A 25,490-nucleotide genomic window follows, 5' to 3' on the forward strand; every position below is an offset into this window, starting at 1 on the left:
AAGGTGGGAAGGTGTGCCTGGAGGCTGTGGAAGTGAGCGAGGTCCTCAATGAATACTTCTCTTTGGTATTCACCACTGAGAGAGAACGTGATGATGGTGAGGACAATATGAATGAGGTTGATGTTCTGGAGCATGTTGATATTAAGGGAGAGGAGGTGTTGGAGTTGTTAAAATACATTAGGATGGATAAGTCCCCTGGGACCTGACGGAATATTCCCCAGGCTGCTCCACAAGGTGAGGGAAGAGATTGCTGAGCCTCTGGCTAGGATCTTTATAGCCTCGTTGTCCAGGGGAATGGTACCGGAGGATTGGAGGAAAGCGAATGTTGTCCCCTTGTTCAAAAAAAGGTAGTAGAAAAAGTCCAGGTAACTAGAGGCCAGTGAGCCTTACGTCTGTGGTGGGAAAGCTGTTGGAAAAGAGATTCTTAGAGATCAGATCTATGGGCATTTAGAGAATCATAGTCTGATCAGGGACAGTCAGCATGGCTTTGTGAAGGGCAGATTGTGTCTAACGAGTCTGATAGAGTTCTTTGAGGAGGTGACCAGGCATATACATGAGGATAGTACAGTGGATGTGATCTACATGGATTTTAGTAAGGCATTTGACAAGGTTCCACATAGTAGGCTTATTCAGAAAGTCAGAAGGCATGGGATCCAGGGAAGTTTGGCCAGGTGGCTTCAGAATTGGCTTGCCTGCAGAAAGCAGAGGGTCATGCTGGAGGGAGTAAATTCAGATTGATGGGTTGTGACTAGTGGTGTCCCACAAGGATCTGTTCTGGGACCTCTACTTTTCGTGATTTTTATTAACGACCTGGATGTGGGAGTAGGAGGTTGGGCTGGCAAATTTGCAGACGACACAAAGGTTGGTGGTGTTGTGGATAGTGTAGAGGGTTGTCGAAGATTGCAGAGAGACATTGATAGGATGCAGAAGTGGGCTGCGAAGTGGCAGATGGAGTTCAACCTGGAGAAGTGTGAGGTGGTACACTTTGGAAGGACAAACTCCAAGGCAGAGTACAAAGTAAATGGCAGGATACTTGGTAGTGTGGAGGAGCAGAGGGATCTGGGGGTACATGTCCACAGATCCCTGAAAGTTGCCTCACTGATAGATAGTGTAGTTAAGAAAGCTTATGGGGTGTTAGCTTTCATTAGTCAAGGCATAGAGTTTAAGAGTTGCGAGGTAATGATGCAGCTCTATAAAACTCTGGTTAGGCCACACTTGAAGTACTGTGTCCAGTTCTGGTCACCTCACTATAGGAAAGATGTGAAAGCATTGGAAATGGTACAGAGGAGATTTACCAGGATGCTGCCTGGTTTAGAGAGTATGGATTATGATCAGAGATTAAGGGAGCTAGGGCTTTACTCTTTGGAGAGGAAGATAAGAGGAGACATGATAGAGGTGTACAAGGTATTAAGAGGAATAGACAGAGTGGACAGCCAGCGCCTCTTTCCCAGGGCATCACTGCTCAGTACAAGAGGACATGGCTTTAAGGTAAGGGGAGGGAAGTTCAATGGGGATATTAGAGGAAGGTTTTTTAACTCGTGGTTGGTGCGTGGAATGCACTGCCTGAGTCAGTGGAAGAGGCAAATACACTAGTGAAATTTAAGAGACTACTAGACAGGTATATGGAGGAATTTAAGGTGGGGTGTTATATGGAAGGCAGGGTTTAAGGGTCAGCACAACATTGTGGGCTGAAGGGCCTGTACAGAGCAGTACTAATCTATGTTCTATGTTCTAAAGGTGTGCTAACCAGGTAAGCTACTCTGGAAACTGCCTAGAATGACCCTTGAGCATAGCCCTCTATTTTTCTAAGCTCCATGAACCTATCTAAGAATCTCTTAAAAGGCCCTATTGTATTCGCCTCTACCACTGCCGTGGGCAGCCCATTCCAAGCACTCACCACTCTCTGTGAGAAAAACTTACCTCTGACATCCCCCCTGTACCTACTTCCAAAACTAAGCCACCTTGTGTTAGCCATTTCAGCCCTGGGAAAAGACTCTGGCTATCCAGTACTTAATTCAAGATGACTAGAATATAAAAGCAGGGATGTAACACTGGGGCTTTATCAGCCACTGGTAAGGCCTCACTTGGAGTATTCTGAACAGTTTGGGTCACTTATCTAATAAAGGAAGTGTTGTCATTGGAGAGGGTCTAGAGGAGGTTCAAGAGAATGTTCCCAGAAATGAAACGGTTAACCTATGAGGAGAGTTTGATTGCTCTGGTCCTGTACTCACTGGAATTTAAAAGAATGTTTGAGGGGGAGGAGATCTCACTGAAACCTACCAAATATTGAAAGACCTCGATAAAGTGGATGCAGAGAGGAAGTTTCCTATAGTCTAGGACCAGAGGGCACATCCTCAGAATGGGAGGATATCCATTTAGAACAGAGATAAGGAGGAATTTCTTCAGCTAGAGGGTGGTGAATCTGTGGAAATCATTGCCACAGATGGCTGTGGAGGCCAAGTGATTGTGTATATTTAAAGAAGAGATTGATGGGTTCTTGATTAGTAAGGATGTCAAAGGTCACTAGGTATACATGGTGAGGTAGTAAATTGGATTAGACATTGGCTCAATGGGAGAAGTCAGAGAGTGGTAGTGGAGGATTGCTACTCTGAGTGGAGTCCTGTGACTAGTGGTGTGTCACAGGGATCAGTGCTGGGTCCATTATTTGTCATGTATATCAATGATCTAGATGATAATGTGGTAAATTGGATCAGCAAATTTGCTGATGATACAAAGATTGGAGGTGTAGTGGACAGTGAGGAAGGTTTTCAAAGCTTGCAGAGGGATTTGGACCAGCTGGGAAAATGGGCTGAAAAATGGCAGATGCAGTTTAATACATACAAGTGTGAGGTATTGCACTTTGGAAGGACAAACCAAGGTAGAGCATACAAGGTAAATGGTAGGGCACTGAGGAGTGCAGGAGAACAGAGGAATCTGGGAATACAGATACAACATTCCCTAAAAGTGGCATCACAGGTAGATAGGGTCGTAAAGAGAGCTTTTGGTACATTGGCCTTTATAAATCAAAGCACTGAGTATAAGAATTGGAATGTTATGGTGAGGTTGTATAAGGCATCGGTGAGGCCGAATTTGGAGTATTGTGTGCAGTTTTGGTCACCGAATTACAGGAATGATGTTAATAAGGTTGAAGGTGTGCAGAGAAGGTTTACAAGGATGTTGCCGAGACTTGAGAAACTGAGTTACAGAGAAAGATTGAATAGGTTAGGACTTTATTCCATGGAGTGTAGAAGAATGAGGGGAGATTTGATAGATATATATAAAATTATGATGGGTATAGATAGAGTGAATGTAAGCAGGCTTTTTCCACTGAGGCTAGGGTAGAAAAACAAGAGGACATGGGTTAAGGGTGAAGGGGGAAAAGTTTAAAGGGAACATTGGGGGGGGGGCTTCTTCACACAGAGAGTGGTGGGAGTGTGGAATGAGCTGCCAGATGAAGTGGTAAATGCGGGCTCACTTTTAACATTTAAGAAAAACTTGGACAGGTACATGGATGACAGGTGTATGGACGGATATGGTCCTGGTGCAGGTCAGTGGGACTAGGCAGAAAAATGGTTCGGCACAGCCATGAAGGGCCAAAAAGGCCTGTTTCTGTGCTGTAATGTTCTGTGGTTCTATGTTTACAGAGAGAGGGCAAGAGAATGAGGACCAGTGGAATAATAAATCAGCCATGATGGAATTGCAGTGCAGACTTGAATGGCCTAATTCTGCACCTATATCTTAAGGTCTTACGGCATTTTATCATTTCCTATTTCCTGGGGTTTGCTTTTCATTCATTTGGAGAAAAGGTTGACTGACACTCCTAAACTCATTTCGTATTTATGTGGTTCCATAAAGAATTCTGACCAGCAGGCGAACATCCAGTCCTGACTTCCACTCCTTTGTTTTGAAACATTGAAGTCAAGGTGGCATATGCATCTGACCCCTTCCCCCGCCCAAACCACAACCAGACTCAGCTTCAGTTTAGTGGTAGGCCTTGGTTCTGAACATTGTTACTAGCCCTATATTTGGAAGGTAAAAATCCCCATGACAGAGTTTGGAACAGAGCAGTCAGCTGACATCAAGACAGTGATATTGTCTACCAACATTGTCAACTGAATGCAACCAGATTTCAATACCAGTCGGTAGACTGGGCCATGTCAGAGACGCATCAGAGGCTCTGAATTAATATACCATAGTTGTCACGGACTTCATAAAATAGTCGTAGGTGAGTGTGTCCCACAAAATCATTCTGAGTCTTCCCCAACCAGAAACCCTGGATGAACTATGAGATCTGCAGTCTGCTGAGAGCCAGATCAGAGGCATTCAAGTCTGGTGACCAAGTAAGTTACGAGAGGTACAGATATGATCTCTGGAAAGTAATTTCATGAGTAAAGTGGCAATTCCAAACTAAACTTGAATCCACAAAGAATGCTTGAATGCTATTACTTCTTACAAAGTGAAACCAAGCAACATACTGTATGTGACAACAAGGTTCCACACCCAGATAAGCTCAATACCTTCTATGCTTGCTTTGACCATCAAATCATGGAGGAACCTTCATAAATTCTCACAGCCTTGGATGACCCTGTGATTTCAGTCTCTTAGGCTGACTTAAAAGGGTGAATCCATGGAAAGCACCCAGCCCAAACAGGGTACCTGGATGAGTGCTAAATACCTGTGCTGAAATACTGTCTAGAGTCTTCACCATATTTTAGCCTCTCACCTTGGCATTCTGAGGTATTCACCTGCTTCAAATAGGCTTCAATTATACTGGTACCCAAGAAAAATGTGGTAACCTGCCTCAATGACTACCGTCCAATAGCATTTACACCCATAGTGATGAAGTGTTTTGAGAGGTTGGTGGTCAAACATATCAACTCCTGTCTGAAAAATGAAAAATAGGTCCACAGCAGAGCCATTTCACTGGCTCTTCGTTCAATCCTAGAACATCTGGACAGCAAAAATACATATATCGGGATGCTCTTCATTGTCTACACCTCAACATTCAACAGTATCATCCCCTCAAAAATAATCAATAACTTCAAGCCCTTGGCCTCAATATCTCCTTGTGCAATTGGATCCTTGATTTCCTTATTCTTGCAGACCCGTCAGTTCGGATGGGAACAGCATCTCCTCCACAATCTCCATCAGCACAGGTGCACCACAAGGCTGTGTGTTTAGCCCCCCCCCCCCACTCTACTCACTTTACAGTTATGACTGTGAGGCTAAGCAAAGCTCTAATGAGAAATTTAAGTTTGCTGACAACACCACTGTCATTGGTCAAATCAAAGGTGGTGACAAATCAGCATATAGGAAGGAGATTGAAAACCTGGTTGAGTGGTGCCACAACAACAACCTCTCACTCATTATCAGCAAGACCAAGGAGTTGATTATAGACTCCAGGAGAAGAAAATGAGAGATCCATGAGCCAGTCCTCATCAGGAGATCTGAGGTGGAGGGGTCAGTAACTTTAAATTCTTTGGTTTTATCATTTTAGAGGATCTGTGCTGGGTCCATTGTGTAAATGCCATTATAAAGAAAGAAGCACCTCTACTTCCTTAGAAGTTTGCAAAGATTTGGCACGACATCTAAAACTTTGGTGACAAATCAACATGCAGGAAGGAGATTAAAAAACTGACTGAATGGTGCCACAACAGCATCCTTTCACTTAATGTCAAACAGCTAATTATTGGCTACAGGAAGAGATGACCCAAGGCCCATGAGCTAGTCTTCATTGAGGGATCAGAGGTGGAAAGGGTCAGTAACTTCAAATTGCTTGGCATTATTATTTCAGAGGATCTGTTCTTTCTTTCTAAATCTTTTTATTATTATTAGTAATATGGACAGAATACAAATGATATATTAATAAAGAAATTACAAACATACAAATTCCATTACAGATTAAAAAAGACATAAACAATAGTTACAGTATAAATGAGTTTACCAAGACATAAACCATACAGTATATGTATGAACATGGTAAGTCTAAATATTTCATAATATGATATTAAAAAAACAGAAAAAAGAAAAAAAAATGCAAAATTAGCTAATCTACTAATCTAATAACTAATAACTAATAAAGAAGAAAAAAGAAGCAAAAAAAAAGAAAAAAAAGAAAAAAAACATTGGAAAAAGAAAGAAAAAAAGGGGGCTGTTTATAATATCTCACAAGAATAAATATTCATCAATGCCGTCACTTCCGGTCCTCTCAACATACATAAGCTAAAAGTTGGGAAATCAAATGAACTTGGAACAGGGTCTTATTACATCATATGAAAATGTTGAATAAATTGTCTCCATACCTTTTCAAATTTAATAGAAGTCTCAAAAACACCACTTCTAATTTTTTCTAAATTTAAACATAACATAGTTTGAGAGAACCAATTAAATACAGTGGGAGGATTAATTTCCTTCCAATTCAACAATATAGATCTTCTAGCCATCAGAGTTAGAAATGCAATCATTCGACAGGCAGAAGAAGATAAATGCAGTGGTAAACCAAAAATTGTGGTAATAGGATGAGGTTGTAAATCAATATTCAAAACCGCAGAAATAATATCAAAAATATCTTTCCAATGTTTTTTCAAAAATGAACAAGACCAAAACATATGAGTTAAAGACGCAATTTCAGATTGACATCTATCACAGATAGGATTAATATAAGAGTAAAAATGAGCTAATTTAACCTTGGACATATGGGCCCTATGTATGACCTTAAATGGTATTGATGAATGTTTGGCACATATCGATGATGTATTAACTAATTGAAGAATTCTATCCCAATTCTCAATAGGAATAATAAGGTTAAGCTCTCTTTCCCAATCCTTTTTGGTCTTATAAAGGGGCTCTGAACGTATCTTCATAATTATATTATAAAGTTTTGAAATAAGCCCTTTTTGAAAAGGGTCTAATTCAAATAAACTCTCCAAAATATCTGAAGGCACAAAATTTGGAAACGTAGGGAGTACAGAACTTAAAAAATGTCTAATCTGTAAATATCTAAAAAAATGAAATCTAGGCAAGTTATATTTGTTGGATAATTGCTCAAAAGACATAAAACAATTGTCCAAAAATAAATCAGAAAATCTTAGTAATCCCTTAGTTTTCCAAGCCAAATAAGCTTGATCTATAATGGAAGGGTGGAAAAAACAATTAGATACAATAGGACTATTTAAAACGAATTGAGTCAACCCGAAAAATCTCCGAAATTGAAACCATATACGTAGAGTATGTTTAACTATCGGGTTGTCAATTCGTTTTGGCAATTTAGAAAGAGCAAAAGGGAGAGAAGTCCCTAAAATAGAACCCAGAGCATAAGCTGATACAGATTTAATTTCTAAACTCACCCAACGAGGGCCGAAAGATCCACCCCAATCTTTCAACCAGCATAACAAGTATCTAATATTAACTGCCCAATAATAAAATCTGAAATTAGGTAATGCTAACCCGCCTTCCTTCTTTGTCTTCTGTAAATATGTTTTACCTAACCTGGGATTTTTATTCTGCCATATATATGAGGAAATTTTTGAATCAACATTAGTAAAAAAAGATTTCGGAATAAAAATTGGTATCGCTTGAAAAATATATAAAAACTTAGGTAAAATAACCATCTTAATAGCATTAATCCTACCTATTAGAGATAAAGATAATGGTGACCACTTAGTAAACAAACCTTTAATCTGATCAATTAAGGGTAAAAAATTAAATCTGAATGAATCTTTATGGTTTTTTGTGATTTTGATCCCTAAATAAATAAAAGAATCATTAACTAACTTAAAAGGTAAATTTCCATAAATTGGGACCTGTCTATTCAAAGGAAACAATTCACTTTTATTAAGATTTAACTTATACCCAGAAAACTCACTAAATTGAGCCAATAATGATAAAACTGCTGTGATAGATTTCTCAGGGTTAGAAATGAATAGAAATAAATTATCTGCATACAAAGATAACTTATGAATGTCTGTCCCACGATTAATACCCAAAATATCCTGTGATTGTCTGATGGCAATTGCCAAAGGTTCTAAGGCAATGTTAAATAGTAATGGACTAAGAGCACATCCTTGTCTAGTGCCCCGAAATATGCGAGAAAAGGGAGATCTTTGATTATTGGTAAACACTGAGGCTACTGGAGTGTGATAGATCAATTTAATCCACGATATGAATATCGGACTAAAATTAAACTTCTCCAACACATTAAATAAGTAAGGCCATTCAACTCTAACAAATGCTTTCTCCGCATCTAATGAAATCACGCATTCTGAAATGTCATGTGAGGGAGTATAAACAATATTCAATAATCTCCTAATGTTGAAAAAAGAATAGCGAATTTTAATAAAACCGGTTTGATCTTCTGAAATAATTTTGGGTAATACCTTCTCCAATCTGGATGCCAGTAACTTGGAAAAAATCTTGGAGTCTACATTCAATAAAGATATTGGTCTATAGGATGCACAGTTAGTAGGGTCTTTATCTTTCTTCAATATTAGAGAAATGGAAGCTCTATAAAAAGATTGTGGCAAATTCCCCAATCTAATTGCTTCCTGAAAAACCTTACATAACCAAGGGGAAAGAGTAGCAGAAAAAAATTTTAAAAATTCAACTGTATAACCATCTGGACCCGGTGCTTTCCCAGAATTCATTGAGGAAATAGCCCCTTTAATTTCTACATCTGTAATAGGAGTATCCAATATTGAAAGATCATCAGATGATAATCTTGGAAAATTTAATTTCCCAAGAAAATCACACATGGTATTACGATCCTGAGAAAATTCAGATTGATACAGGGAGGTATAGAAGTCTTGAAATGCCTTATCTCATCATGATTAACTGTCAAATTCCCATTCTGCTGACAAATCTTAGTGATTTGACGTTTAACCAAAACATTCTTCAATTGACTAGCTAACAGTTTACCAGATTTATCACTATGTATATAAAAATCAGATCTAGTTTTCATTAATTGATTTTCAATCGAGGATGTAAGTAATAAACTATGTTCCATTTGAAGTTCAACCCTTTGTTTGTAAAGCTCCTTACTAGGAGCAATTGAATATTTCTTATCAATCTCTTTAATTTTATCAACCAATAAAAGAGTTTCCATCTTAGTACGTTTTCTCAAACCAACAGAGTAAGAGATAATCTGTCCACGTATATATGCTTTAAAAGTGTCCCAAAGTGTTCCACAGCTGATATCATCTGTGGAATTAGTTGAAAAGAAGAAGTCGATCTGCTCCTTCATAAATTTTATAAAGTCCGAGTCTTGCAATAAGGTAGAGTCAAATCGCCATTGTCTAGCATTAGAAGCTGTATCCGTAAATTTCATAGAAAGTAATAATGGAGCATGGTCAGAGATAGCTATAATACCATAGTTACAACCGATTACCAATGGAATAAAACAAGAGTCTACAAAACAATAATCAATTCTTGAATAAGAGTGAATTGGGAGAAATTGTTATGGGAAACAGGGAAATGGCAACAGAATTTAATGCGTACTTTAGATCTGTCTTCACCAGGGAGGACACAAGCAATCTCCCAGATGTATGGATGGGCCAGGGTCATAAGATATCAGAGGAATTGAGACAGATTGACATTAGAAAAGAAACTGTGATGAGTAGACTGGTAAGACTGAAGGCTAATAAATCCCCGGGTCCAGATGGTCTGCATCCGAGGGTTCTAAAAGAGGTGGCTCAGGAAATTGCGGATGCATTGGTAATCATTTTCCAATGTTCCTTAGATTCAGGATCAGTTCCTGAAGATTGGAGAGTGGCTAATGTTATCCCACTTTTCAAAAAGGGAGGGAAGGAGAAAACGGAGAACTAGGGTAAGCCAGTGGATGTTGTGTACCTAGATTTTCAGAAGGCATTCGGTAAGGTCCCACATAGGAGATTGGTGAGTAAAATCAGAGCTCATGGCATTGGGGGCAGGGTTTCAACATGGCTAGAAAACTGGTTGGCAGATAGAAAGCAAAGGGTAGCAGTGAATGGGTGTTTCTCGGACTGGCTGGAGGTGACTAGTGGGGTACCACAGGGCTCTGTATTGGGACCACAGCTCTTTACGATTTATGTCAACGATTTAGATGAGGGCATTGAAAACTATATCAGCAAGTTTGCTGATGATACTAACCTGGGTGGCAGTGTGACATGCGAAGAGGACGTTAGGAGAATACAGGGAGACTTGGATAGGCTGGGTGAGTGGGCGGATACTTGGCAGATGTCATTCAATGTGAGTAAATGTGAAGTTATCCACTTTGGAAGCAGGAACAAGAGGGCAGAGTATTGTCTGAACGGTGTAGAGTTAGGTAAGGGAGAAATGCAAAGAGACCTAGGAGTCCTAGTTCATCAGTCATTGAAGGTGAATGAGCAAGTGCAACAGGCAGTGAAGAGGGCAAATGGAATGTTGGCCTTTATTACAAGGGGAATTGAGTACAAGAGCAAGGATGTCCTTTTGCATTTGTACAGGGCCCTGGTGAGACCACACCTGGAATATTGTGTACAGTTTTGGTCTCCAGGTTTAAGGAAAGACATTCTGGCAATTGAGGAAGTGCAGCGTAGATTCACTAGGTTGATTCCTGGGATGGCAGGGCTGTCTTACGCAGAGAGATTGGAGAGATTGGGCTTGTACACACTGGAATTGAGGAGATTGAGAGGGGATCAGATTGAAACGTTTAAGATAATTAAAGGATTTGATAGGATTGAGGCAGGAAATATGTTCCAGATGTTGGGAGAGTCCAGTACCAGAGGGCATGGATTGAGAATAAGAGGTCAGTTATTTAAAACAGAGTTGAGGAAGAGCTTCTTCTCCCAGAGAGTTGTGGAGGTGTGGAATGCACTGCCTCGGAAGATGGTGGAGGCCAATTCTCTGGATGCTTTCAAGAAGGAGCTAGATAGATATCTGATGGATAGTGGAATCAAGGGATATGGGGACAAGGCAGGGACTGGGTATTGATAGTGAATGATCAGCCATGATCTCAGAATGGCGGTGCAGACTCGAAGGGCCGAATGGTCTACTTCTGCACCTATTGTCTATTGTCTATTAACATGTGAGAAAAAAGAAAACTCTTTGTCGTTAGGATGCTGAAATCTCCAAACATCAAAAACTCCATTGTCAGTCAAAAAAGAGTTATTACAAGTGGCCGACTTATTAGGTAAAGTCTGAATAGATAAAGATTTATCCATCAAAGGATTTAAACAACAATTAAAGTCACCACCTATTATTAACTTATATTCATTTAGATTGGGTAAAGAAGTAAATAAGGACTTTAAAAAGTCAGGACAATCCACATTTGGAGCATAAACATTAACCAAAGCAACCTTTTTATTACAAAGTAAACCCATAATTAACAAAAATCTACCATTCGGATCCAAAAAAATATCATGTTGAACAAATGGAATAGAGGAGTCAATAAAAATTGAAACTCCTTTTACTTCAGCGTTCGAATTTGCGTGATACTGTTGACCCCGCCAAAATCTAAAAAAACAAAATTTGTCCTCCTTCCTCACATGAGTTTCTTGTACAAAAATTATATGAGCATTAAGTCTTTGGAATACTTTGAAAATCTTCTTTCGTTTAATTGGATGATTTAAACCATTAGTATTCCAAGACACAAAATTAATGGTCTGAGCCATAATTCTAAAATCAACCCTTTGGTATAGAAAGGGTTAACCAACTTGTAAACTCATGCACCCGGAAGAGGAACAAAAGTAAAGAGAGGACCCGGAAGTGACGACAACACAGACATATTTGAAGTTCAAAAACAGACCAAATGAAAAAACTAACACAAACTGATGCAAAAAAAAAGAATTAGGAAACAGACCATCCCCCACCCCCCAAGAAAAAGAGAAAAAGCCAAAATATGACTTAAAAAAGGAAAGAATGAGACTAATTCTACCCCTATGTCAGCGGAAGAACACTCCGTATATAAAGGATATATAAAAAAAAAATCACCCCAACTTTAAAAATTAAAATCGCTATAATAAAAACCATATTTCTAAGTATAGTTAGTTGTAAAAAATAAGAATATAGTCACTAAAAAAAAACTTATAAATCGGGCTCTAGCCCAGACAAAACAAAAAATATTTAAGCTATGATAAGCGATGCATTGTGGGAAGAAGACGAAAGAAAGAAAAAAAATAACGCCATCTTAAGCAAAACCAAAAATCTTTTTCAAAAAACCACCATCTTAATAAAAAAAAATTCACCTTCAATGAGTTAAAAATATACCTTCGAAGGAACAAAGTTAATAGACAAGAATAGACAATAGACAATAGGTGCAGAAGTAGACCATTCGGCCCCTTGAGTCTGCACCGCCATTCTGAGATCACGGCTGATCATTCACTATCAATACCCAGTCCCTGCCTTGTCCCCATATCTCTTGATTCTCCTATCCATCAGATATCTATCTGGCTCCTTCTTGAAAGCATCTGGAGAATTGGCCTCCACCGTCTTCCGAGGCAGTGCATTCCACACCTCCACAACTCTCTGGGAGAAGAAGTTCTTCCTCAACTCTGTTTGAAATAGCTGACCTCTTATTCTCAATCCATGCCCTCTGGTACTGAACTCTCCCAACATCTGGAACATATTTCCTGCCTCAATCCTATCAAATCCTTTAATTATCTTAAACGTTTCAATCAGATCCCCTCTCAATCTCCTCAATTCCAGTGTGTACAAGCCCAATCTCTCCAATCTCTCTGCATAAGACAGCCCTGCCATCCCAGGAATCAACCTAGTGAATCTACGCTGCACTTCCTCAATTGCCAGAATGTCCTTCCTTAAACCTGGAGACCAAAACTGTACACAATATTCCAGGTGTGGTCTCACCAGGGCCCTGTACAAATGCAAAAGGACATCCTTGCTCTTGTACTCAATTCCCCTTGTAATAAAGGCCAACATTTCATTTGCCCTCTTCACTGCCTGTTGCACTTGCTCATGTAGTATAATGGTTAAAGTGTATAAGGCAAAGCAATTGATATAACGAAAACACACTTTAACTTAAGTATAAAGTATAGGTTGAACCTACACCAATAACCAGAGGTTAATTCTGGTTTAAGAAATCGAGAACCATCTTACACAATCAGAATCGTTCATTTATTAGAGAGTGGTGTCTATAGCAGTAGGGAAGTTCTTCTCCAGATAATTTCTCACTTCTGAAGTTAAAAGGAAAACCTGGCGTGGAGCATTCGACGGAGAAATTCGAAGCTTCGCAGGGTATAGGAGCGCAGGTTTCAGATTTTTCTCATAACATTCAGCCATCAATGGTTTAAAAAGAAGCCTTTTTTTTTAAAGATCAGGACTAAAGTCTTTAACCAGACGGAAGCAGTAATCTTGAAATTTAACCATTCCTGCCCGACGAGCTGCACGTATAAGTTGTTCTTTGTCGTGTACATAATGGAACCGGACAATTACAACCGAAGGCTTGTCTGTAGCACTCGGTGATCGACGCCGAATTCTATGTGCCCGATCCAATAAAGGAGGGTTATTCAGGAAAATCGTCGGAAACGCTTCTTTTAAAAGTTGAGCAAAATATTTCGAAGGGTCATCTTTTTCTATGCCGTCTGGAAGACCAAGTATACGTAGGTTCTGTCTTCTGGACCAATTCTCAAAATCGTCACTCTTGGCTTTAAGGGCTTCCATCAGCTTAATGGTCGAAATTAAATCCTGTTGCAGTTTTTCAATAGTCAAATCTCGCTTCCGAGCATCTTCTTGCAGAGATGCGATAAGAGCTTGTTGCTGGTTAATTACTGAATCCGTCTTAACCATGTTCTCTTGAAAAGCTTTTATATCTTCTTTAAAAAATTGTTGTAGTTGATCAAATTTTTTGTCCAAAACCTCCATAAACAATTCATAAGTTAATTGTGTGTGTTGTGGCGGAGCCTGCTTCTTTCTGTTACCGTTCGGATTGCGTCCGGGTTCTCGTCCCTTAGACCTGAGAGACATTTCTGTTTGCATATCTTCAAAAGTTCACGACAAACTCTTGGCAGTAAGTTCAATAAAAAATTAACAAAGAAACTTTCGGCATAGGTAAAAATAAGCTGAATAAGGGTGATCAATGGTTAAAAAAAAAGTAAAGGTTATGGAGCGAATCCAAAACAGTACTCACTCCATGAGCGTCTCCCGCTGACTCTCGAGGATCTGTTCTGGGTGCAGCATTTAAGTGCCATTAGAAAGAAGGCAACACATGACATCTAAAACTTTGACAAACCACTGTAGATGTGTGGTGGAGTGTTTATTGACAGGTTGCATCATGGCCTGGAATGGAAACATCAATGCCCTTGAATGGAAAAGCCTACAAAAAGTAGTGGATACAGCCCAGTCCATCACGGGCAAGCCCTCCCCACCATTGAGCACATCTATAAAGAGCAATATCACAGGAAAGCAACATCCATCATCAAGGACCCCCACCATCCAGGCCATGATCTCTTTTCACTACTACCATCAGTAAGCAGGTACAGGAGCCCCAAGTCCCACACTACCAGGTTCGGGAACAGTTATTACCCCTCAACCATCAGGCTCCTGAACCAGAGTGGATAACTTCACTCACCCCAACACTGAACTGATTCCACAACCTATGGACTCACTTCCAATGACTCTACAACTCAGGTTCTCAATATTTATTACTTCTTCTTTCGCCCATTAACCACTGGTGTTTAGGACAGCAATGAAGGTTCACCATCTCTGGTGGCTTTAATAGCTTTCTTCATCGTGTCAGTAGCTTCCTCGCAGTTTGCTGTCAGTCATGTAAGTCCTGATTGGAGACTCAGGAATGCTGTCACATTCAGATGTAGAAGGATTCTTCATTGCTGTTTCTGTAACAATTTTACTTTACCAGACAGGGCTGTTAGCCTTGAGCTGAACCCCCCCCCCCCCCCCCCGCCGAACCTGGAGGACCGGTGGACCACCCTTTGATGCACCATCAATAACTCACACTGAGACGTAAGGCGAGATATCGGCTTTTATTGACTGGAAGAAGGAACCAGGAGTGAGTGTCTATCATACAATGTCCTGGAGACTGAGGCCGAGCGTCAGGCCTCAGATCTCCTTTATACAGGGGCCTGTGGGAAGAGCCACAGGAGCAGTCAGCAGGGGGCGTGTCCCGACAGGTACATAGTTCACCACACCCTTAGTCTGGCCTCGACCGTCTGATCTGTTTGGCATGGGTGATTCTACCAAGAGCCAAAGCATAAAGCCTTGACTCCAGCCAACAGAGCTCTCTGGATCATTGAGCCACACAAACCTTCAAATCACGACAAGGCTGTGGTCCTCTTGGAGGACTTATTACTTATTGATTTTTTTTTGTATTTGCACAATTCATTGTCTTTTGCACTTTGGTTGTTTGTCCGTCTTTATGTGTGGTTTTTCATTGATTTTTATTGTGTTTCTTTGTATTTCCTATGATTGCCCACAAGAAAATGAATCTCAAGGTTGTAAATGGTGACATATACAGTATGTACTTTGATAATAAATTTACTTTGACTTTGAGCTTTGAGAGGAGGTAGTGGAGGCAGGTATAAACACAACTTATAGTATATAATTTTTTGTCATACTTTCTGATATAAGAAGAGAATTGAACTGATGAAGGACAATAATGCTGAAGTATCAACCTTAAATATATAATGCATAATTAAGAAACAGAAATATATTGCTCATAAATCATGAATTACTTCCAAACATTTGACCATGTAGAAGTCAAATACATCAAATCTTGGTAGAGAATTGTACAGGAATCCAAAGAGTATTTGCAATGTCCAGTAATTAGTAATGATGTTTCCACTTGAGGGAAGACCAAAACTGGGGACCATAAATGTAAAATAATCACTAATAAATCTGGAATTAGAATCAGAATCAGGCTTATATTTACTGGCATATGACGTGAAATTTGTTAACTTAGCATCAGCGGTTCAGTGCAATACATAATCTAGCAGAGAAAAAAAATAATAAGTCAAATAAAAATAATAATAAACAAGTAAATTAATTACATATATTGAATAGATTTTTAAAAACATGCAAAAACCGAAATACTGTATATTAAGAAAAAGTGAGGTAGTGTCCAAAGCTTCAATGTCGATTTAGAAATCAGATGGCAGAGGGGAAGAAGCTATTCCTGAATCGCTGAATGTGTGCCTTCAGGCTTCTGTACCTCCTACCTGATGCCCTGGGTGCTGGAGGTCCTTAATAATGGACGCTGCCTTTCTGAAACACCGCTCCCTAAAAATGTCCTGGGTTCTTTGTAGGCTAGTACCCAAGATGAAGCTGACGAGATTTACTATCTTCTGCAGCTTCTTTCAGTCCTGTGCAGTATCCCCCACCCCCAATACCAGACAGTTATGCAGCCTGTCAGAATGCTCTCCACAGTACAACTGTATAAGTTTTTTGAGTGTATTTGTTGACATGCCAAATCTCTTCAGACTCCGAATAAAGTATAGTCGCTATCTTGCCTTCTTTAACTACATTGATATGTTGGGACCAGGTTAGATCCTCAGAGATCTTGACACCCAGGAACTTGAAGCTACTCACTCTCTCCACTTCTGATCCCTCTATGAGGATTGGTATGTGCTCCTTCATCTTACCCTTCCTGAAGTCCACAATCAGCTCTTTCGTCGTACTGACGTTGAGTGCCAAGTTGTTGCTGTGGCACCACTCTACTAGTTGGCATATCTCACTCCTGTACGCCCTCTCATCACCACCTGAGATTCTACCAGAAAGGAATTCAGTTAAAACTTAGAATATTTAAAATGTCAAAGCACTTACCGCAAGAAAGATAAAGATATCAGTGCATTTAAGTGTAATGCTCTGGTTCATATTTTTACTGCTATGCTGTATGTATTTCATTTTGACAGCTCTGTAAGAGCAGTCTGTTCTGCTTTCATGCTTGTTTGGATTACCCACAGCTCTAATCTGCTAATTAAATCTGCCAATGATACTATATTGATTAGCCTAATCTCAAACAATAAGGAGACAGCCTACAGGGAAAAAGTCATCTCTCTGACACAGTGGTGTCAAGAAAACAACCTCTCCTTCAATGTTGCAAAAACAAAGGAACTGGTTGTGGATTACAGGAGGAATGGAAACAGACTAACCCCTATTGACATCAATGGATCTGGGGTTGGGAGGGTAAACAGCTTTAAATTCCTTGGCATCCACATCACTGAGGATCTCACGTGGTCTGTACACACCAGCTGTGTGGTGAAAAAGTCACAACAGCGCCTCTTTCATCTCAGACGGTTGCGTAAGTTTGGTATGGGCCCCCAAATCCTAAGAACTTTCTATAGGGGCACAATTGAGAACATCCTGACTGGCTGCATCATTGCCTGGTATGGAAACTGTACCTCCCTTAATCGCAAGATTCTGCAGAGAGTGGTGCGGACAGCCCAGCACATCTGTAGTTGTGAACTTCCCATGATTCAGGACATTTACAAAGACAGGTGTGAAAAGATCATTAGGGAAGGATCATTAGGGACCTGAGTCACCCCAACCACGGTCTCTCCAGCTGCTACCAGCTGGGAAACAGTACTGCAGCATTAAAGCCAGGATCAACAGGCTCCGGGATAGCTTGTTCCACCAGGCCATCAGACTGATTAACTCACACTGATTTGAGTGTATTTCTATATTACATTGACTGTTCTATTTATCAAAAAATATTATAAATTACTATGATTGCACATTGCACATTTACACTGTAGATGGAGATGTAACATAAAGATTTTTACTCCTTATGTATGTGAAGGATGTAAGAAATAAAGTCAATTCAATTCAATTACTATTGAAGGTAAGGGAGAGGAAGAATGTGTGCCATCCGGTTAGGATGGTCAGATTAAGGGGAGGTTTCTCCGGTGAGGGACACGAAGGTTGGGCTTGGGGTTTTGTCCGATCTGGTGGGAGACCCATTTGTTCGAGATGGATTGCGAGCGACATTCAGAAGGTGGTGTGGGCGTTCACATTGACCGAGGGCCCAGCGCGTGAGTGACAGAGATGTTCAAGATGAGCTCCAATTTATGCATATTTGACTGTTTAATTAGAATGGGCCCTTTCCTTTGTGCTATTCTTTACTAACCCTTCAGTTAAGATTCATAAATATAATTCCTTTAATTGTACTCAGTGTACTGTCTGTTATTTCATGGCATTAATTTGTAACAAGGTAGCTGTTGTGTTCTTTATATTAATACATACCGTGGGTTAACAATAAAGAATCATATTCTGGAAGAATTAGAACTTCTATTTACAGCAACAAAACCAAACCACGTTTTTACTAAGCCATGTTCCAGATCATTCTAACATTTCTGTGCATGGTCAGAACTCTTTCCAATCACATTCTGACACGTCATATCACCACATCTTCCTTTCCTTAAAAAGAAAAACAATTAGCAACATTAACCAGAACAAATACATAATTTAACATGTCTCTATCAGTCTCTCTGGGGGTTTATGAACACGAGTAGATCTTCTAAGTGATTCACACAGTTCTTGTGTTTCATTGTTATTTCTATGTTTTATCTGGTCTGCATCAGTTAACTGAAACTCTGAAGTTGGCTCTTTCTTAAAGTCTTTGTGATTTCTTCTTAATACTGCTCCCTCTTCTGTTTAGACCATATATGATCTGGGTTGTACTTCTTCAAGTATTGTAGCTTTCTTAATTCCTTCCACTTCCATCTGTAATGAAATACGAGTCTTCTTTTTCTCATCTAATTCATTCATTAACTGTGTAAGCTCTTTTTTATGCTGAGACTTCATCATTTCAATAAAACCTCAATTCCTTCACTTGTGCTTTCACTTCTTCAATTGGATCCTGATTCTTGTCACTCTTTGGCTTCAGATCAGTGTTGTACTGTAGCGGCAAGTTTGGCCTCTGTCCTCCTGCAGAGGTGAGATCGTGATGGAATGTATGGCCCATTGATGCATGTGCATTACTTCCAGAGGGCAAAATTGCAATTCATGGTTTTGGTGGCAATGCTTTGTCAGATGCTAGTAACAAAGGGATGGGTCTGGGAACTTTCTTTATGACTTCTAGCCATTCCATTCTGTCACTGTATCCTGACCCTGTGTCACTGTCCAGGACCAAATCTCTTTTCACCAAATTCAGTCTCTCACAGGTAGATAGACCCAGTATTGACTTCATTCCTTGGCACCACCACAAATGAAAGCGTATGCACAGTATTTTTGTGTGATGCTTTTGCCACACAAGTTCCTTTAACTGGAATGTCTGCACCTGAGTACCCAGTCACTTTTATATTTGTCCTATGCAACTTTGGTCTTGGCTTCAATGTATTGGACTCAGATTCTGCAAGAACATTTACTTATGCTCCAGTATCAAGTTTAAAAAGAATATTGTTTTGGTTCACTTGCACTTGCAATGGCATAGTCCAGTCATTCTTGCTTTGTATTCACAAAGCACATCTACATAAAACTCCTCAAGTTCATTTTCAAGCACTGCATTTACTTGTTTTAGTTTCTTTCTACTTCTGCAACAGCATGAAAAATGATTACTCTTACCATAGTTGTTGTACATTTTCCCTTATGGTGGACACTGTTTTGGCTGATGCTGCCGCCCACAGCGATCACATAGCTTTTTTCTCTCAGATGATGTCTTGCTGTCAGTTCTGTTGTCGCTTCTTTACTTTTTCTAATGTGTTCACGCACAGCGTGTACGTTGCAGTTCTCAATAAAAAGCTCTTTAGCCTGTGACGTCACTAAGCTTTGCAGAACATCAAAGCTTTTTCCATATCTATGTCTTGTTCTCCAAACAGTTTTTTTCTCAGACTATTATACCAAATGCCACAAATTTTTCACAAATGCCACAAGTCTTTACTGAGAGAGTCTGTCAGTTCTCCAAACTTACATGTTTTACTACGGTGTCTCAATTCAGTAACAAATTGATCAATTGTTTCACCAGCTCTCTGCTTCGTCGTAAAAAATTTATATCTTTCATACATCACATTACGCTTTGGTACACAAAATGCTTCAAATTTGTCTATTATCGATTTCAGATTTAAATCATCTTCAAAAATAAGCTGATTATATACCTCAATTGCGTCATCACATATTACGTGGAGTAGAATCGCAGCTTTTGTTTTTTCTGGGTTTTTATTCACTCCGATCGCCAATAAATAAATTACAAAATGTTACTTAAATTTTCTCCAGTTCTCAGCTACGTTCCCAGTCAGCTGAAGTGTCGGTGGAGGTTGCAAACCTTCCATTTTTAAAACTGTTAGCAAACACCAAAACAGCTTGAACTCTTTTTTCTTCGATTATCTTCAACCCTCCCGTGTTCAGAAATGTATTATTCTTCCAGACCAACTTCTGACACCATGTTGTGTTCTTTATATTAACATGTACCATGGGTTAACAATAAATAATCACGTTCTGGAAGAATTAAAACTTTTATTTACAGCAACAAAACCAAACCATGTTCCAGATCATTCTAACATTTCTGCGCATGCTCAGAATTCTTTCCAATCACATTCTGACACGTCATATCAGCACAGTCGAATGACACAGCATCCACACAAACCAGGATTTGGGGTGAGAGAGCTGTCTCAATCTCACAAGTTTGGTGGGGTCAGAGATTGTCTTCCCTAGACTTATGCAGCCAAGAAAACCATGGGGTTTCATTGTGGGAGTATTGTCCAGGATTGATGTCATTGGATGCTGTGTGCTTGCCCAGAGCATTGATCCAGTGGGTTGTGTGTTTAAGTCTGTATTAAACTATTGTTCGGGAAAGTGATTACGATTCGTGGGTATGGATGCTGCAAGGGTGGAGCGGAGGTTTGATAAAATGGCAGGTAAAGACTTTGTTCTAGTTCAGACTAGGACTGACATAATGGTAGTAGAACTGCCTGGTACTATTGGGGCCCTGAGAGAGGGGGGCCGTGGGCTGTCCTGGAAAGCCAGGAGGAGGGGAGTGAAGGCGAGAGTGCTGAATTAGAAGCTGAGTTTCAGAAACTGGGGGCAGAGAATTTAAAGACAAGTTGCTCTTGTTTCTGTGGAGCGAGGGAAATGAGTGATCTGAGTCCTCCAGCGAGGACTGAGCATTTTGAGTTGGTAGCGGTCTCTACCTCCCTGGTGAATAAATGGCAAAATGCCCAGGTTCAAAGTCCCAGCTATCATAGGCTCAGATTTTCTCAGGAACAAAGTCCACCCCTAAAGGTGAAGAGGAGATTGAGACTTGGGCGGAGCAGAACTCTCAGATGCTAGATGAGTGGCAGTGCTTGGATGACTTAAAAAGACAGTGATTGGTTGAAAGTCTGAGTGTGCCAGCTGCTGACATAGTGAGATCCATAAAGACACAGAACCCCATTGCAGTTTATGACAGGGTTTCAGAACATGTTTCAGGAGAAGTGGGAGAAGATTTCTGCCCATATTTTTCGGCTAGAGAGGCAGCTAAATTGCTTGCAGTGTAGAGGGGCCATTCAAATGGCTGAGGTAAACCAGTTAAAAATGACCCATATAGCAAAGGGCACCCAGTCCCAGGACCTGATCGCTTGGGGTCTTTGACTGTCTCATAAGATGCGACCCCGCCCTCATTTGTCAAGCTGACTGGAGAAGTAAGAGATTGTGATGGAGGCACGGGAGGCCACCGCCCACAGGGTACAGTCCTCGGTGGTGGTCTTCTAGGCTGAGGTGACCACTGATAACACACTCTGGGGAGTGGTGAAGGAGCTCGTGGCAGAGCTTAGGACTGAGATGTCCCGGTTGTTATCAATGGTTGCGGGCCCCCCCACCCCTGTATGATAGAGCTGATAGGGAGGTCGACCCCCTATTTGGCACAGCTTTGTGGGCAGAAGGGTCTGTATTGTGCTGTAGGTTTTCAATGTTTCTATGTTTTCTACTTCAGGCAGGAATGTGAATGACGGGAAACCCCTCAGAGAGTGAGCCCCCAGGTACCTAAGAGGAGAGACCCAGTGAGGAAATGGCCTGGCATCTCGTGGGAAACACATCCCCAGCAATATATTCAGGAACACCCTAAAGCAAAAACCCCTGTTCCTGAAGGCTTGGTGGGGCCAAGCTCCAGTGTATCACTATGGATTGAGGGTATTTTTGCTAGAGCCATACTTGACACAGGGTCACAGGTCACTTTATTGTACTGTTTGTTTTACAAACAGTATTTGACACATTTACCATTGATGCCATTCAGTGCACTAGAGATCTGGGCTCTTAGTACGGATGACTATCCGTATGATGGTTATTTGTCATTAAAACTGGAGTTTTCAGAGGCAGATGTGAGAATAGCTGAAGTCCTTGATACATTAGTGATGGTTTGTCTGGACCTGGGCGAGAGGAACAAAACTTCAGTTCTCGTGGGGACAAATACTTCTATTGTGAAAGGAGAAAGTTGGAGAGAGCTTTCTGAAACCATTGTCCATTCACCCTGTGTTCTGAGCTGGTTTTGAGGAAGTGCGTGGCTGCACTGGGCTGGAAGATGAGCATGAATGAGGGACTAGGTGGTTCACCCCATCAAAATCAGTCGTGTTACGGGCTGGGGAAGTAGCAAACATGGTGGGAAACTCCAAATTTCCCGGATTGGCTGATGCCAAGGCCCTCTTGGTGGATGCTCTGGAAGACCAGGAAGAGGAGTCAGGCTGGGGTACTGTGAGACCCGAACTGCAGACACCATCGGTTGTACAGGAGAACAGGATGAAAGTGAGTGTCTGGAACACTTCAAAGTGGAAGGTCACCCTCAGGCAGTGGATGCCAATGGCACCCCTCTTCCCAGAGATGGTAATGTCTAGTGTCATTGTGAGACAAGCCGGGGAGAAACTCTCTCTGAAAAGAGGAAAGATGACTGACGAGTCATTCAACTTTGGGGACTCCCCGGTACCTGAAGGTTGGAAGAAGAGGTTGATAGAGAAAATGTCGAAGATGGAAGATGTCTTTTCTACTGACGAGTTTGATAAGAGTTGTTCCAAGAGCACTCGCCACATCATCTGGGTGACCAAGGACAACCCGTTCAGAGAAAAGTTGTGGTGACTGGCCCCTGCAGAGGTGGAGGAAATTCGGCAGCATCTGTAAAACTTGAAGGAACTGGGATCCTCACTGAGTCCAGAAGCCCTTATATGTGTCTCCAATTATGGTGGCCAGGAAGAAGAACGTGAAAGTACTGATGTGTGTGGACTATCAGACTCTGAACAGGTGTACAGTCCCAACCAGTATACAGTCCCGAAAATCGAGGACACGCTTGAGGAGTAGGTATTACAAGATACCCATGAGTGAGGCTGATAAAGAGACTTATCTGAAGTATGTGTCTGATATGAGAAAGGAGCAGAAAAAGACTTATGAATTAGCTGGGGTCGCGGCTGCCAAGCAGAATCAAGGAAATAAGAGGAGGCCTAGAGAGCGAGTCCTCATAAGGAACTTGGGGCTACCTGGGAAGCATAGGTTTGCTGACTGCTGGGTGGCTACACCCTATGTAGTGGAGAGGTCCATGACAAGAGGTCCATTTTGACCCAGAGGCCGACCTGGAGCCTACACCTAGTAAGAGAACTCTGCAGTGACGTGGAGAGACTGCAGGACCCACAGCAGGAGAGATTAGACTGGCCCCCACCCCTGAGTGGGATATAGATTCGGAGGATGAAGAAATGGGGGTGTGCTTTATGCTGCCTTTTGCTAACTCCTCACTAATTGAGGAAGAGATTCCCAACCCTTCTCATGCTTAGGCAGGTGAAATTGGGGGGGGGGGCTAACTGTGGACAGGCAGGTTTGCAGCGGGACCCCGAAGGGGGGGCTGGGTTCTAAGGCAACTGGGGATAAAGCCATACTCAGCCAAGTGGCAGAGGGACCTGAGTTGCCAGAAGGCACAAGTAATAGACAGGGGGAGACCTCACCATATAAACCAGAAGCATCCCAAGGAATGTCTGAAACTGAAGATGTAGATGATGGGATGCAGAGGAGACCCCCACATAGGCTGGCCTATGCAGCACTGGGGTAACAGAGTGCTATGACTATCCCCCTAGGTCACTACTATTTACAAATGGATCAGAGATGCTGACATAATGAAATTCCTTTGAAAACAGTGTCATTAATGACAGGATGACAGATTATTTCGAAGTCATGAAGACATGACTATTTTGGTGGGGGGAGAGAGTAATGCCCTGGTTCATATTTTTATTGTTATGCTGTATGTATTTCATTTAGCGGTTCTGTAAAAGCAGTCTGTTCTGTTTTCAGCTTGTTTGGGTTATTGTTAAAGAGAGGAGGAATGTGTACCATCCAATTAGGATGGTTGGATTAAGGGGAGGTTTCTCTGGTAAGGAACACTGGCAAGGGGCTTTTGTTTGAGAGAAGACACCGGGGAGAACCAGTCATAACACACAATCCAGTTGGAGACACGTTTGTTGGAGGTGGATTGTGAGCGACGTATGGAAGGTGGTGTGTGCTTTCGTGTTGACCGAGGACCCAGTGCATGAGTAGCAGAGAAGTTCGAAATGAGCTCCAACTTGTGCATATTTGACTGTTTAATTAGAATGGGCACTTTTTGCTATTCTTTACTAACCCTTTAGTTGAGATTCATAAATATAATTCCTTGAATCATATGCAGTGTACTGTCTGTTATTTCATGGGACTATTTTGTAACAGGGTAACTAATTCAGATTCAGATTCAGTTTATTGTCATTTAGAAACCACAAATGCAATGCAGTTAAAAAATGAGACAATGTTCCTCCAGAATTATATCACAAAAGCATATGACAAAACAGACTACACCAGAAAATCCACATAACGTTTGGCAATCCCCAATCCAGAGGCTGCTGCGTATTAATATCGCGCTACCGTCTTAGCGCGTTCCCCGGAAAGGAGCTCCAAAACCACCAGGCAAAACAAGACCAAAAACTAAAGCTACAAGACCTGCACAAAACCACATATTTACAACATATAGTTACAACAGTGCAAACAATAGCATAATTGATAAAAAAAAACAGACCATGGGCACAGTAAAAATAGTCCAAAGATGTTAAAGGACTGTAAGTTCAAAAGAAATCACCACACAGTTTCCACAAATCCCCAAGGTCCCGACAGAATCGCCATCCCACCCCGGCGGCAGAAGGGAATACCCCCACTATGGACTTGCACAGCGCCGCCCGACTCAGCCTCGCAGACGCAGCACACAATGAAAGCTCCGTCGAGCCCAACCTCACAGATGCAGCACACACCGAAAACGACCTCCAAGCCGACAACCATCCCCTCCGGCACAGCTTCTCCAAGCACCATCCTCTGCCGAGCGTATTAAGACAGCCCCGCCAACGGCCTTCAGCAATGCGACCCCAAGGACTGGGGGCCTGTTCTTCCCAGCAGAGTCCCAGACATCACAGCAGCAGCAGCAACGAAGAAGGTCTTCCTGGAGATTTCCCGATGTTCCGCCGTGCTCCCACATCCGTTTTCAATTGATTATGATTGCGCACGGCACCCCACTTCACAAATGACACAGCATCCACACAAACCAGGGTTTGAGGTGGGATCCAGTAAGCCTTAATCTCATGAATTTGGCAGGGCTGAAGATTGTCTTCCCT

The sequence above is a fragment of the Hypanus sabinus genome, chromosome X1 (genome assembly GCF_030144855.1).
Source record: "Hypanus sabinus isolate sHypSab1 chromosome X1, sHypSab1.hap1, whole genome shotgun sequence".
Classification (NCBI taxonomy): domain Eukaryota; kingdom Metazoa; phylum Chordata; class Chondrichthyes; order Myliobatiformes; family Dasyatidae; genus Hypanus; species Hypanus sabinus.